Here is a 15,353-nt window from a genome sequence, read left to right on the forward strand (position 1 = left end):
TTTCCCCATAGCAAGGAATCCATTGTCTGCAAAACCCTGTTGCTCCTAAAATTGCTCTCAGCTGTTTCTTAGTGGTAGGAGCACTCAATTTTTGAATATTCTCAATTCGTTTTGGAGAAATATAACAAGCACCCACAGTCAAGATGAATCCCTAATATTCTACTTTTTGGAGACACCATTGAACTTTATCCTTAGAGATTTTATGTCCTCTTTTGTGCAATTCCAAAAGAAGGTGTTTGCTATCTTCTTGACATGTTTTTGCATCTGTTGAAGCCAAGAGTAGATCATCTACATATTTGATTAATTTGCTATTTTTAAATGTTATATTGTCTGTGTCTTGGCTCAAAATTTGCTCAAATAAGCTCGGACTTTCGACATAACCCTGCGGCAGCCAACACCAGGTATATTGTGAGCCCTTCCAGGTGAAAGCAAAAATATGCCTGGAGTTCTCATGTATAGGTATGGAGAAGAAAGCTGAACACAAGTCTACTACTGTAAAGTATGTAGCTGTGCTAGGAATCGATGAGATAATAGTATGTATGTTAGGAACTACAGAGTGTCTCTTTATAACGTAATTATTCAATGCCCTTAGATCCTGTACGAATCTATAGAGGTGCTTGCCATCAGGCCCTCTTTTTGGTTTTTAAATTGGCAGGATCGGCGTGTTGTATTCAGATTTGTAAGGGATTATTATTCCCTGTTCTATTAATGATTTAATAACTGGTCGTAAACCTTAAAATTTCTTAGACTTATGAATGTTGGAAATTTCCCCATTTCCAACATTAGGTAGGGAGGGTCCTTCTCCTCCCTACCTAAGACTACTTTAGGACAGAAACCTTTTGCTAAACAATGGAAAGGGCTTTGACCTATGCTTAAGCATAGAACAGGAAGTTCTTTGAGTCATGATTGATTTTAGAATTGATACAATAGAGATACTTGGAATGACAGAACCAGGTCTTGGAACTTCCAATCTCCACCCTACTCAGAGTAACAGGATTTAGGAAGGGCTGCAGCAAAGATCAAGATTTAATTATTTGAGAATATGACCTTCAACAGACATGTGCAAAGGCCATAGACCTCTGGGCGGTCCTGGGTTAAGCTAGAGCCACCATTGGCACAGGGGAGACATGGACAGTGATTGGTAGATGTGAGAACTGTGGGGAGGGGACTTAGATGGTTTCCTTAAAGATAGCAGGGTCTGAGGTCGGAGGAGGTTTTGCTTGAGGAGGTTTTGCTCTGAAGGAGGCTGAGAGGAGAGAGGTCCTGGAGGGAGAGCTCCTGGAGAGGTATGAGAGGAGGGCTTGCTCTGAAGGAGGCTGGAGGTGAAGGCCCTTGAGATTGTTTCTCCATTTTGGTCACGTGAGTAATAGGGACTGATCTCTTTTCTTCAGCTATCTAAGGGCTTGGGCCTTTGGCCCAGCCTAAGCAGAAGGGGTATTTAAGCCCTATTCCCTTCTCTCCCCTTTCTCTCTCTCTGTCTCTCTGTCTCTGTCTCTGTCTCTGTCTCTGTCTCTCTCTGTCTCTCTCTGTCTCTCTCTCTCTCTCTCATATACCTTTCTTCCTCCTGTTTGTAATTAAAAACTCCATAAAAGGTTGACTGCTGACTTGAGTTTTCATTTAGGAATTACATAGCTGAATTCCTTGGAGACCTTAAATTAATATATATCAGTCTTTTAAAGTGATTTCCATATCACAATTCAGAATTTCATCAGTTTCTCCTATGGCAGTGGATATTATTTTTCTCCCCGAGTCACTTGGGCTTTTCTTGGATCCTTGCATTGTGGATAGTTAAGTCACTCTGTAAACCTCAAATTTCCTTAGACTTATAAATGTTGGTAATTTCACCATTGGGATATTTCATACTTGGAAAATTTCTTACTGATAGTCTATTGGAATGGGAACCCCATTGGCATGGGAGGTTCTTTCTCTTCCCTTCTTAAGATTACTTTAGGACAGAAACCCCTTGCTGAACAATGGAAAGGACTTTGACCTATGCTTAAGCATAGAACAGGAATTTCTTTGAGTCTTGATTGATTTTAGAATTGATACAATGGAGATACTTGGAATAAATCTCCACCCTATTCAGTCCTAATAGGACTGAGTAAGGGCTGCAGCCTAGATCAAAATTTAATTATTCCAATCTCTACCATACTCAAGTTAACAGGATTTAGAAAGGGCTGTAACAAAGGAGTAAAGATTTAATCATTTGAAAAATATGACCTTCAACAGACATGTGCAAAAGCCAGAAACCTCTGGGCGGTCCTGGGTTAAGCGAGAGCCTCCATTGACAGGGAAATTGATGAAGAGTGATTGGTAGATGTGAGGACTGAGGGGAGGCAACTTAGATGGGGTCCTTAAAGATAGGAGGGTCTGGAGACGGGGGAGGTGGTTGAGTTTTTGGTCGGTGTGGTTCCTGGGCTCTGAGGAAGCTTGCTCTGAAGGAAGCTGAAGGTGGGGGCCTCTGAGACTGTTTCTCCATTTTGGACACGTGAGTAATAGGGACTGATCTCTTTTCTTTGCCCCAGCTATCTAAGGGCTTGGGCCTTTTGGCCCAGCCTAAACAGAAGGGGTATTTAAGCCCTATTCCCTTCTCTCCCCTTTCTCTCTCTCTATATCTCTAATTCCTTTCTTGCTCCTATTGTAATTAAACTCCAAAAAAGGCTGACGGCTGACTTGAGTTTTTCATTTAGGAATTACATAGCTGATTCCTTGGCGACCTTAAATTAATATATATCAGTCTTTTAAAGTGATTCCCTTGTAACAACTCACAACTTAATGTTGTCCAATATTGATATTGCTGTGTACACTGTTCTCCTGGTGCTGCTTACTTCAGTTCCAATAGGTTCATATAAGTCCAGGCATTGGTTTGTTTGTTTTTTTTTAATCGTCCCGTTTAATAATTTCTTACAAATCAATAGTATTCCATTACAATTTTACATCACAATTTTGTCAGCCATTTCCTGATTGATGGACATTCTCTGTTTCTAATTCTTTGCCACCACAAAAAGAGATGCTATAAATATATATACATATATATATATTTTTTTTTCTTCCATATGAGCCCTTTTATCCTTACCCAACTACCTTTCAGAGGCCTCTTGGGGTCTTGGCAGTCAGGGAAATCCTCTTCCCCTGTTATCTAAGGAGCAAAGCCTCTTGCAGAAGTTGTTGTTAATTTCTTGGATCCGCCTCCTGTTTAACCCAATATCTGCACCTCAACTCCCCCACGTGAGTTTGCCAAACAAATAATTTGATCGGACTGGACCGCTAATTAGAACTGACAATATCCTACTTTACATTTCTTCGATGTTGGGGCCTTGGTGAGACTCCCGTGAAAAATGAGGGTGATGGTGGTCACCAATGTTCTAAAAGCAATATTCCCTGACCGGGTTTGGGCCACAGCGGTGAGAGCGCAGAATCCTAACCACTAGACCAACAGGGACTATACGAACAATAACATCACTTGTTCATTCAGCACATGACAGGGGCTATTTGGATAGCTCCCTTCATTCTCTTCTGGGGACCCACTGAACCCACATCTGGTCTCTGCCCTCCACTGCACTTACTTGGCCCTCCACGGTCACTACCAACCACGCTCACCTATCCCTTGGGGAGGCGAGGGAGTTGGACAAGCTACAAACTTCCGGAAAGATTGCATTTAGCACAATTTTTCAGTGCCCTCAACACTGTCTATGGGCCATTAAAATCCTCCACCACCCCATTGCTATCTTCTGACGGTGACACTCTCATAAAAGATAAAAAAGGCATCAGCAACAGGTGGAAAGAACACTTCAATCAGCTTCTCAACCGACCCTCTTCAGTAAAGCACCCTTGACCAGATCCCCCCAAACCGCACCATTGAACAACTTGACATCCCTCCTTCAATAGAGGAAGTCCAAAAAGCCATTAAACAAATGAGTGCAGGCAAGGCACCGGGTAAAGACAGGATCCCAACCGAGGTGTACAAGGCCTTAAATGTAAAGGCGCTCCAGGCATTCCACATAGTGCTGACCAGCATATGGGAAGAGGAAGACATGCACCCAGAACTCAGAGATGCCTTCATCGGAGCCCTATACAAGAACAAAGGCTCAGGAGCAGCCTGTGACAACTACAGAGGCCGGTAATTTTGAGAGTGACACTGAGCTGCCTCATTTCCCGGTGACCTCTTTTGAGATCGGAGAGACTATGGGGCCCGGAGTTGAGTGGGCAGCCAAGAGAGGAACAGGTTTGGATTGCAGGGGCAAAAGTGTCAGCATTCTCCCCGTCGGGGAATTGAACCCCGGTCTCCCGCGTGACAGGCGGGGATACTCACCACTATACTAACGAGGAAGCTGCAGCACTACCTCTTCTCAAGCCTATGTCTGACTTCAACATACGGACAGATACACGCACATCCCTGTCGCTTGTCACTCCGGTTTGGGGACTCGACACCTCTGACTCGTTCCATTTCCTCCAAGACTTACAGCCTTTTCTGCAATCAGAGACTGATTCCCACAAGAAGAAATTCTGCAACTTCGCGTGAGTTCCTGCGTGTGTCTGGTTCGTGTCTGACACCTCTGAAAGGCTCCAGCAGCCTCTGGGCTCCTTCCTTCTCAGGTTAACACTTCCAAGGGCATAAAATGAAATGCAGTAAGTTTACAACGAAATGAATGGTGTTAAACAGAGCTCTCCACAGGCTTTTTAAAAATATCCACGGTCAGAGCCACTAGGATAAAATCCTCCTCTTTTCACGATACCCTCTTAGAAAGTTGGTCCTATTCTCTATGAAGAGGGAGCCTTTGGGGGAGGCGAAATGGAGGGGTGGACAGCAGAAGGAGGGGATATGGGAGGAGGAGGAGGGGGACGAAGGCGGCGGGTGGGGAGCTGTGTCTGAGAAAGGGCGCTGCGGTGACGGAGCTGAGCCTGGAGCTTGGTGGTGGCTAGGCTGGAAGATGATGGGGCGAGAAGTCAGAACAATTGTCCAGTGCCAAGCCAGACCTTACCGTCTCTTTTGGAATGCTCTCTAGCACTCTCCCTGGGGATGGAAATCCTCCTTGAGTTCCTCGGCCGCCTCGACCTAAGCTTTGCCTCACAGGGCTCGCAGTCAACGAGACGCTTGCACATCCAATCTTGGGTGTATTCTGATTTCGGTTAGGTCCGCGCCTCCCCAGAGGCCCGCCTGCTTTGGCAATGTATTTTCTCCGGGTGAGATCAGGTCTCCATTTCTTAGCTCGCTCTCCGATAGCACCTAGGTTTCAGCCCTGACTTCCTCAGGTCGGGGGAACCGTAGATTGATTGGCTCCCAGCAGGCGGTGGAGACCTGCTTGTTGGAAAGAGGGCGACCCTAGAAAAAATGGCCTTGGGGGTGAGTTGAGTGTTCCCCAAATTGTCAGGCCCGAGAGGTCAGCAGTGCAGCTGGGGACGTTCAGGGCCGTGGAGGTTCGGGCAGCGGGAGACTCGGGAGGTGTCTATTGGATCAAGAGAGGGCGGTTTGTTTTGGTGTGGGTTCTTGGGGTCCTCAGAAGGGTGTTTGTGTTGATTGAAGAGTCAGGCAGGAGGATGCATAACGTGTGTAACAGGATGGCTCTGTGCACTTTCTTGGCTGGCTCGGGAGTGCGAGATTAAAGCACTTAGAAGGAGCAGAGAAGATTATATAAAGAAATCTGGGCAGGTGGTTGTGTTTCAGCTGCCGTCACGAGGAGGGAGGGAGGAAAAAAAGCGTGTGCATTGTCAGGATGGCCGAGCGGTCTAAGGCGCTGCGTTCAGGTCGCAGTCTCCTCTGGAGGCGTGGGTTCGAATCCCACTTCTGACAATCCATAATTTCCGTTTGGCACTTATGCCCTTCTCTGGCTACCTGATTTCCACACGAGACAGGGCGAGTCACAAACTTCATGTACACTGAACTCTTCCCCCCCTATTTAGAGATTCCAGCATACAAAAGGATGCTTTTGCATGGAAGTTGTGTGAAGAATCGGTGGGTCAGATGAGGATCAAATTTGATTTTTTAAATGTTAAATTGGAAAAGAGATGCACACTTGGGTAGCTATCATGAGCCATTCTCAGAAGAGTTTGTGTAGCAGGAGTAAGAAGAGAAGAATGTAGGGGAGGAGAGGGAAGAGAAGGAATAGGAGGAAGAAAGGGGAGGGAAAAAAGGAGAACGGAAGAGTAGGGAGAAGACAGAAGATGAAAAGGAAGAAGGGGGAAATTAGGAGGCAGAGGAGAGAAGTAGCCTAGAAAAATGGCAAAATGGAAAATTAGAGTCAACAGGTGTTTTGTCAAATTTTGGGCATAGGTCTACAAGAAATCTTCCCGCGTCCACGTAGATCAGAGAGACAGTTGGAAACGAGCTTTTCATCCTTGCATGGGTGGTTCAGTGGTAGAATTCTCGCCTGCCACGCGGGAGGCCCGGGTTCGATTCCCGGCCCATGCAACAGGTAGCTTTTCTTTTTTTTTCTTTTTTTTTTTTAGCACGAGCACGAGTACTTTCGTAAGCTGTTCGAGTTGACTGTGCCCACTTTTTGAACAGCTCTCACCAGCAGGACACTTGTACCTCCAGAAGAGACCCTCATCCTCCTTTCTTCTGCCAGCCCAAACTATCCCCCTCCTCCCACCTTTCTTTTTCTTTTTTACGTATTTGTCATGTTGTGAAATAAGACACACCTCGTATACAAGAAGGGAAAAAAAACCCTCCAAGAATGGTATGTTCAAATCTGCATTCAGAATTTCATCAGTTTCTTCTATGGCAGTGGATATCCTTTTTATTCCTGAGTCATTTGGGCTTTTCTTGGATCCTTGCATTGTGGATAGTCAAGTCATTCACTACTGATTGTTGTACAACATTGATATTACTGTGTACAATGTTCTCCTGGTGCTGCTTACTTCACTTCCAATAGGTTCATATAAGTCCAGGTATTGGTTTGTTTGTTTTTTTTTAATCGTCCCGTTTAATAATTTCTTACAAATCAATAGTATTCCATTACAATTTTACATCACAATTTTGTCAGCCATTTCCTGATTGATGGACACTCTCTGTTTCTAATTCTTTGCCACCACAAAAAGAGATACTATAAATATATATATATATATATATATTTTTTTTTTTTTTTACATGTGAGCCCTTTTCTCCTTACCCCACTGCCTTTCAGAGGCCTCTTGGGGTCTTGGCCATGGGGAAATCCTCTTTCCAGGGCATCTAAAGAACAAAGCCTCTTGCAGAAGTTGTTGTTACCCTCCTGGATGCGCCTAGCCTTTCAAGCCGAGAACTGCACCTCTACACCCCCACGTGAGTTTGGCAAGCAGACACTTTGATCCGACTGGACGGCTAATTAGAACTGGCAATCTCATACACTATTTTCCTTCTGTAATGGGGCCTTGGTGAGACTCCCGGAAAAATATAAAAAACCATGTTGTTCCCTGACCGGGAATCGAACCCGGGCCGCGGCGGTGAGAGCGCCGAATCCTAACCACTAGACCACCAGGGATTTTAAGAACTCACCTATCACTTCTTCACTCAGCACATGACAGGAGCTGTTTGGATAGCTCCCTTCATTCTCTTCTGGGGACCCATTGAACCCACATCTGGTCTCTGCCCTCCACTACACTGACTTGCCCCTCCACGGTCACTACCAACCACGCTCACCTATCCCTTGGGGAGGGGAGCGTGTTGCACAGGCTACAAACTTCCGGAGAGATTGCGTTTAGCAAGGAGTTGGGGGAAGTGCTGGGGGTGACACTGAGCTGCCTCATTTCCCCGTGGCCCCTTTTGAGATGCCAGAGACTTTGGGGCCCGGAGTTGAGTGGGCAGCCAAGAGAGGAGCAGGTTTGGATTGCAGGTGCAAAAATGCATACACTCTCCCCGTCGGGGAATTGAACCCCGGTCTCCCGCGTGACAGGCGGGGATACTCACCACTATACTAACGAGGAAGCCGCCCAGACACCTTTCAATATTCCATCTGACCTGCGACACACTTATCCACGCTCATTTTTCTTTGGTTTGCCAGAGAAATTTGGGGACTCTTAACATCCCCCACTCCGGAGTTGGACAAAACAAAGAGTCCCTTTTCCACACACCACTCTCGCTCTCTCATTCTAGCCCTCCCGCCACCTCCGCACCTATCCCTACCTTTCCTCCCGTGCCTCTACAAGACTTACGGCCCTTCCCGCAATCAGAGACTGATTGCCACAAGAAGAAAGCCTGCTACTTAGCGTCAGTTCCTGCGGGTTTCTGGGTTCCTGTTTGACACCTCTGAAAGGCGTCAGCAGCCTATCGGCTCCTTCCTTCTCAGGATAACACTTCCAAGTGCATAAAATGAAATGCAACAAATTACCAAACGAAACCAATGGTAACTGAAATAGAATCTCCATATGCTTAATCTTACGTTTATCAGAGACACTAGGATAAAATCCTCTTCTTTTCGTGATACTCTCTTAGAAAGTTGGTCATAGTCTCGCTGAAGAGGGAGCCTTTGGGGGAGGCGAAATGGAGGAGTGGAGAGCAGAAGGAGGGGATATGGGAGGAGGAGGAGCGGGACGAAGGCAGCGAGTGGGGAGCCGTGTCTGAGAAAGTGGCACTTGGGTAGCTATTATGAGCCATTCTCAGAAGAGTTTGTGTAGCAGGAGTAAGAAGAGAAGAATGTAGGGGAGGAGGAGGAAGAGAAGGAATAGGAGGAAGAAGGGGAGGGAAAAAAGGAGAACGGAAGGGTAGGGAGAAGACAGAAGATGAAAAGGAAGAAGGGGGAAATTAGGAGGCAGAGGAGAGAAGTAGCCTAGAAAAATGGCAAAATGGAAAATTAGAGTCAACAGGTGTTTTGTCAAATTTTGGGCATAGGTCTACAAGAAATCTTCCCGCGTCCACGTAGATCAGAGAGACAGTTGGAAACGAGCTTTTCATCCTTGCATGGGTGGTTCAGTGGTAGAATTCTCGCCTGCCACGCGGGAGGCCCGGGTTCGATTCCCGGCCCATGCAACAGGTAGCTTTTCTTTTTTTTTTTTCTTTTTTTTTTTAGCACGAGCACGAGTACTTTCGTAAGCTGTTCGAGTTGACTGTGCCCACTTTTTGAACAGCTCTCACCAGCAGGACACTTGTACCTCCAGAAGAGACCCTCATCCTCCTTTCTTCTGCCAGCCCAAACTATCCCCCTCCTCCCACCTTTCTTTTTCTTTTTTACGTATTTGTCACGTCGTGAAATAAGACATACCTCGTATACAAGAAGGGAAAAAAAACCCTCCAAGAATGGTATGTTCAAATCTGCATTCAGAATTTCATCAGTTTCTGTGCTCAAAGGAATAACAAACTGGAGGAATTCCAAGGGAACTGGAATCACCTCCAGGAATTGATGCATAGTGAGAGGAGCAGAGCCAAGAGAACATTGTACACAGAGACTGACACACTGTGGCACAATTGAATGCAATGGACTTCTCCATTAGTGGCAATGCAGTGATCATGAACAACCTGGAGGAAATCAATGAGAAAAAAAACATCCACATTCAGAGGAAAAACTGTGGGAGTAGAAAAACAGAAGAAAAACAACTGCTTGATTACATGGGCGGAGGGGATATGATGGGGGGTGTAGACTCTAAATGAACATCCTAATGCAACCACCAACAACATGGAAATAGGTACTGATCAAGGACACATATAATATCCAGTGAAATTGCAGGTCAGCTACGGGAAAGATGGGAAGAGGGGAAGGAGAGAAAGAATATGATTCTTGTAACCAAGGAATAATGTTCTAAAGTGACTAAATAGGTTAATTAAAAAAAGAAAGAAAGAAAAAAGAAGTTCATCCGTTTCTTCTATGGTAGTGGATATCCTTTTTCTCCCTGAGTCATTTGGGGTTTTAATGGATCCTTGCATTGTGGATAGTTAAGTCATTCACAACTGATTGTTGTACAATATTGATAGTACTGTGTACAATGTTTTCCTGGTTCTGCTTACTTCACTTCCAATAGGTTCATATAATTCCCGTTGTTGTTGTTTTTGTTTTAATCGTCCTGTTTAGTGATTTCTTACAATTCAATAGTATTCCATTACAATTTTACATCACAATTTTGTCAGCCATTCCTTGATTGATGGACATTTTCTGTTTCTAATTCTTTGCCACCACAAAAAGAGATGCTATATATATATATATATATATATATATATATATATATATATATATAATATATATTTGTTTGTTTGTTTATTTATTTATTTATTTTATTTTTACATGTGAGCCCTTTTCTCCTTACCCCACTACCTTTCAGAGGCCTCTGGGGTCTTGGCCATGGGGAAATCCTCTTTCCAGGGCATCTAAAGAACAAAGCCTCTTACAGAAGTTGTTAGCCTCTTGGATCCGCCTCGCCTTTCACGCCAAGACCTGCACCTCCACTCCCCCAGGTGAATTTGCCAAGCAGATAATTTGATTCGACTTGACCGCTAATTCGAATTGGCAAACTCCTACACTACTTTCCTTCCGTGTTGGGGCCTTGGTGAGACTACGCGAAGAGATGAAGGTGATGGTGATCACCCATGGTATAAAAATAACATTCCCTGACCGGGAATCGAACCCGGGCCGCGGCGGTGAGAGCGCCGAATCCTAACCACTAGACCACCAGGGATTTTAAGAACTCACCTATCACTTCTTCACTCAGCACATGACAGGGGCTGTTTGGATAGCTCCTTTCACTCTTCTGGGGACGCATTGAACCCACATCTGGTCTCTGCCCTCCACTACACTGACTTGCCCCTCCACGGTCACTACCAACCACGCTCACCTATCCCTTGGGGAGGGGAGCGTGTTGCACAGGCTACAAACTTCCGGAGAGATTGCGTTTAGCAAGGAGTTGGGGGAAGTGCTGGGGGTGACACTGAGCTGCCTCATTTCCCTGTGGCCCCTTTTGAGATGCCAGAGACTTTGGGGCCCGGAGTTGAGTGGGCAGCCAAGAGAGGAGCAGGTTTGGATTGCAGGGGCAAAAATATCAGCATTCTCCCCGTCGGGGAATTGAACCCCGGTCTCCCGCGTGACAGGCGGGGATACTCACCACTATACTAACGAGGAAGCCGCCCAGACACCTTTCAATATTCCATCTGACCTGCGACACACTTATCCACGCTCATTTTTCTTTGGTTTGCCAGAGAAATTTAGGGACTCTTAACATCCCCCACTCCGGAGTTGGACAAAACAAAGAGTCCCTTTTCCACACACCACTCTCGCTCTCTCATTCTAGCCCTCCCGCCACCTCCGCACCTATCCCTACCTTTCCTCCCGTGCCTCTACAAGACTTACAGCCCTTCCCGCAATCAGAGACTGATTGCCACAAGAAGAAAGCCTGCTACTTAGCGTCAGTTCCTGCGGGTGTCTGGGTTCCTGTTTGACACCTCTGAAAGGCGTCAGCAGCCTATCGGCTCCTTCCTTCTCAGGATAACACTTCCAAGTGCATAAAATGAAATGCAACAAATTACCAAACGAAACCAATGGTAACTGAAATAGAATATCCATATACTTTAAAAAAATTAAGCACAAATTTTCTCCTGAGATACCTGGTCGTCTCTAGCCCACCCTTTTTAGATAGCTCCTCATAGGACGCTTGCAATTTCCAGGGAAAAACATCTTGCCTACCTGTTCAGGAACAATTGTACCCACCTTCCTCCTGTATCCCATGCCACCCCACCCTCTTACCCTTTCGAAGGCCAGAAAAGTCCTTGGTTTGGGGGATCTTGGGCAGCTGGGAAAGCTCTCCTTCCTGGACACCTACAGGGCAATACCTCTGACAGAAGTTATTCTTGCTCACTCTGTTCTGCCCCACTCCCGCACTTTCCCCCACCAGTTTGCCAGATGGACAGTTTGGACTGACTAAACAGATGATTAGGCCTGGTGCTGCTCTATCGAATTTTCTTCCTCACTTGGTCTTGTAGAGATGCCCAAGCAAATAAAGACACAAGGTAAGAGAACAAGTTAAGGTGAGTGGATCGTTTGAATCTGGAGGTTTGGAGCAGCATGGGAAAGAGCTCTTCTTCATGTGGCTTGGTAGTTACCGGTGATAGGATCTCATAAAAGCAGGACTCCCTGACCGGTCTGCGGCGGTGAGAGCGCCAAATCCTAACCACTAGACCACCAGGGAGATCGTGCTTCTCTCCTCCCCCCCCCCCCCCGCCCCCCTTTTTTTGTTCACTACAACAATGGACTTCCGCATGGTCCTTGTTCTGTTTAAGTTTCTCCTGGAGACCCTTAAGGCTCACGTTTAGCCTCTCCACTAGACCAATCTCACTTGCAGCTCTCTTGTCACCACCAGTCACGCCCACCTATCCCACTGCTCCTCTCCCTCAATAGCCCTTTCCCATAAATGCTACTGTCCTCTAGTCTCGCCTGAACGGAGAACTTAACGCAATACGAATTTAGAATCTCAACCTTCTACCTATTCTAACTTTTTCGGACCCGAGTCTCTCCTCATTGCACCCCTTGCTTCCTGTACCCAGTGTAACTGCCGTTTATAGGGTCTTTTTAGGTGCCCCTTGGCTCTTGTGCTATGCTTTTCTCTTCTTTCTTTTTCTGCTTCAAGGTCTCTGCAGATACCTGCATGGCGTTGCACAGCCTCTTCCTTTGACTAAGGAACAATTCATTTGCTTATGCTCTGGTTATCGGTTTCTTTTCTTGTCTAGTATCAGTTCCATCTTTATGGCAGGAGTAACTCAGAAAGAGCTTGTTTGGTCCTGAACCCTGGAAGGACGGAGTCTTACTCTTTTGGATGTGCTCAACAGTGCGAATATCCACCTCCAAATACTTCAAACCAATTTACCTTTCTTCACGATGGAGAGTGTGTGACTGCAAACCAAACGCTGCAGGGGGAATGGTGAAGAACTCAGGCCAAGTCCACCGTCCTGTCCCATTTTACAAACCCTCAAGACTGGGGGCCCTCTTTAGGCAAGTTCCATTCATTCCTGCACGGTACCTGTTCTTCCTCCTGACCTCCAGTCCCTCATCTCCAAATGCTAATTAGACATCTAAGCAGAAATCTCGTAGACATTCGAAACTCACCATATGCAAAACTGGTCTCAGTATCTTTCCCCTTTCCCTAATATTAGAGAACACCACCAATGCCCCAGGCTCCCAGGCTGGCAACCTAGGGTTCATTCTATACTTTCCCCTTTCCCTTTCCTCAATTCTCCTAACCCCCGAATAATCAATAATTATGGAGTCTGGTCGTTTCTACCTATTCCTAACATTTCTCCTATATGCCGCCTTTTCTCAGTAACAAAGCTCCCCTCCCTCAGGGCCTCATCACCACAAAGCTAGACTGATGTATCAGCCTCCTGATTGGTCTCTCTCTGTGGAAATCTTCCTGGAGGATCTGGACAGGAATGCCAGAGGGTGGGCAGACCTGGCTTCAGAAGGATCTCCATTTTTGGAAAGAATGTCCTGATGGGTGAGCGGCAGACCCTGTGCAGAGCTTAAGGATAAGTTCTAAACCATTGTCGGCCACCTTCAGAATAAAAGTTCCTGACACTTGTCAGCAAGCCGGGGCTCTTTTCTGTCCCACCCCCAACCCCCGCTCCCCGCCCCGCCAAGATGCAGCCCTTTAAGAAAGTACCTTGAACAGATTGAGAACATATCATCGTCCTTCAACCGAAGTGAAGTGGATTGAAGTGAAGTACGGTGAAAGTACGGTGGAGTTTGTGGTCGGGGACCCAGCGGGGACCCGGATAACGTGAAAGCTGCCTGGGTTGCGGGAGGAAAGATATAGAGGGCCACTCTCGCCCGGATTGGGGAACAGAGCCAGAGGGATCCCAAGAGACGCGAAATGAAGAGAGAGACGCGACAGAGGGCGAGCGCTGGAAAAGTCTTCCTTCGTGTGGGTAAGTAGACCGCAGTGGCAGAGAAGGCTGTGTGGCCAGGGAAGAAACTCTGGGTGTAAAAAGAACTGCATTGGCCGGGAATCGAACCCGGGTCAACTGCTTGGAAGGCAGCTATGTTCACCACTATACCACCAATGCTCGTTGCTCTCCTGCCGCCCCTCAGTCGAAACCCCAGGTTGAGTTTCCGAGGTCTTTCCAGCTCTTCGGCCAGCTGAGGGCCAGAACAAGAGCTCCGCCCGTAGCAGCATTCGCTCTCCGTCCCAGTCCACATTCGAGCGGAGGCCAACTCACAGCTCCTCCTGGCTCCTTGCTAGTCGCTCTCCTTGCCCACAACCTTCAGCCACCAGATACTTCCCGCCACTTCTGCTACGCCGTCTGATGCTGCGCCAGCTCAGCTACAGGTTTCGCCTCCGGGTAGTCCAAGCGCCTCAACTGCTGGTTTCCCGCCACCTCCCAGGACAACGAGCGTTTCTCGGTGGGCCACGAATCGCTGTCGTAGCCAAAGTTACTTCCCCAAACCCACCCCGTCTGCTATCTGAAGCCGCTCAACTACCCTGATAGAGGAGAGTGGCAGGACAGCTGGGCAGCTTCAGCTAGAGCCTGGGGGATTGAACCAAGGACGGGGCTCCTGAGTCCTGCTGGTCACCTCCGTCAGTTGGATTTCCACATTTCTTGTCTCTCGAGGTCTGTCCCAATCGTCCACGGCCTTGCCCACATCAACTGCGCCACCCCTCCTTGGCCTTGACGCAGAATTCTCTTCCGCCCCCTTTCTGGCCAGACTCTGTCCACACACGTTTCCGCGGGAGTTGCACTGAGTGTTACGGGGCCACTGCAGTTGAGAGTGCTTGGGGTCGGAGACTGGGCAATGGAGCGAGCTCCTTGGAGAGGAGAGCTAGGGAGTCCCGAACGGATTCAATTTCGATTGCTGATGAGGGATTGGGCGAGTCTCGGCTGCCAAATTTGCGGTCTCCGCTACAAAGAGTGCGAGATGGAAATATCTTTTGGGCGCGTAAAGTTGGAGAAGGGTCGACAAGCGGATAACTGGGGTTGGGCAGAGCATTGGTTTACAGCCTCCTGAAAGTTTGCTTTCAGACAAAGATTCCACGGAAGGGATGCGGCTGATGCTGGTTCTTCAGAGGTTACAGAGGCATCTTTTGCGTTTGTAGAGACTTTGGCAACATTGGCGGTGGTATGAGGTGAGCATAACTGCCTTCCAAGCAATTGAATTCGCAGACGAAGCAGCCTTTTACAACGCTCTCTTCTTTTGGCACATCGCGGATCTCTACGCACAGATAGGAAGGACTCTGCCCACACACTTCCCTGTCTCTCTTGGTTTTGCATCTCTTTGGGACCCTCGGAGCAAGTTCCCCAATCCGGGCGCTAGACTCTCTCTCTCTCTGTCCTATTGCAGGCCCTGAAACTTTCCTGTTCTCAGGCTGGATGCTGGGTTTCAAAACTTCATCTCAGGTCATTTCATTTGGAAAACAACGTCGTGCCTAATAAGTGTAAGGTATGGTCTTTCGTAGCTGCATCTTTG

The 15,353-nt window shown here is 47.1% G+C and overlaps 9 non-coding genes across 9 annotated transcripts; 3 read left to right on the plus strand and 6 right to left on the minus strand.

Moving 5' to 3' along the window:
- Positions 1-4,257: 4,257 nt before the first annotated feature.
- Positions 4,258-4,329, minus strand: TRNAD-GUC (transfer RNA aspartic acid (anticodon GUC)). The gene has a single exon. It is a non-coding gene; the product is annotated as a tRNA-Asp (tRNA).
- Positions 4,330-5,708: 1,379 nt separating this feature from the next.
- On the plus strand, positions 5,709-5,791 carry TRNAL-CAG (transfer RNA leucine (anticodon CAG)). Its single transcript has one exon. It is a non-coding gene; the product is annotated as a tRNA-Leu (tRNA).
- A 547-nt stretch (positions 5,792-6,338) lies between these two features.
- Positions 6,339-6,409, plus strand: TRNAG-GCC (transfer RNA glycine (anticodon GCC)). Its single transcript has one exon. It is a non-coding gene; the product is annotated as a tRNA-Gly (tRNA).
- A 979-nt stretch (positions 6,410-7,388) lies between these two features.
- Positions 7,389-7,460, minus strand: TRNAE-CUC (transfer RNA glutamic acid (anticodon CUC)). The gene has a single exon. It is a non-coding gene; the product is annotated as a tRNA-Glu (tRNA).
- A 370-nt stretch (positions 7,461-7,830) lies between these two features.
- TRNAD-GUC (transfer RNA aspartic acid (anticodon GUC)) lies at positions 7,831-7,902 on the minus strand. The gene has a single exon. It is a non-coding gene; the product is annotated as a tRNA-Asp (tRNA).
- Positions 7,903-8,873: 971 nt separating this feature from the next.
- On the plus strand, positions 8,874-8,944 carry TRNAG-GCC (transfer RNA glycine (anticodon GCC)). The gene has a single exon. It is a non-coding gene; the product is annotated as a tRNA-Gly (tRNA).
- Positions 8,945-10,509: 1,565 nt separating this feature from the next.
- TRNAE-CUC (transfer RNA glutamic acid (anticodon CUC)) lies at positions 10,510-10,581 on the minus strand. The gene has a single exon. It is a non-coding gene; the product is annotated as a tRNA-Glu (tRNA).
- A 368-nt stretch (positions 10,582-10,949) lies between these two features.
- Positions 10,950-11,021, minus strand: TRNAD-GUC (transfer RNA aspartic acid (anticodon GUC)). The gene has a single exon. It is a non-coding gene; the product is annotated as a tRNA-Asp (tRNA).
- Positions 11,022-13,882: 2,861 nt separating this feature from the next.
- Positions 13,883-13,954, minus strand: TRNAG-UCC (transfer RNA glycine (anticodon UCC)). The gene has a single exon. It is a non-coding gene; the product is annotated as a tRNA-Gly (tRNA).
- Positions 13,955-15,353: the final 1,399 nt, after the last annotated feature.

Source organism: Monodelphis domestica, chromosome 2 (genome assembly GCF_027887165.1).
Source record: "Monodelphis domestica isolate mMonDom1 chromosome 2, mMonDom1.pri, whole genome shotgun sequence".
Lineage (NCBI taxonomy): Eukaryota > Metazoa > Chordata > Mammalia > Didelphimorphia > Didelphidae > Monodelphis > Monodelphis domestica.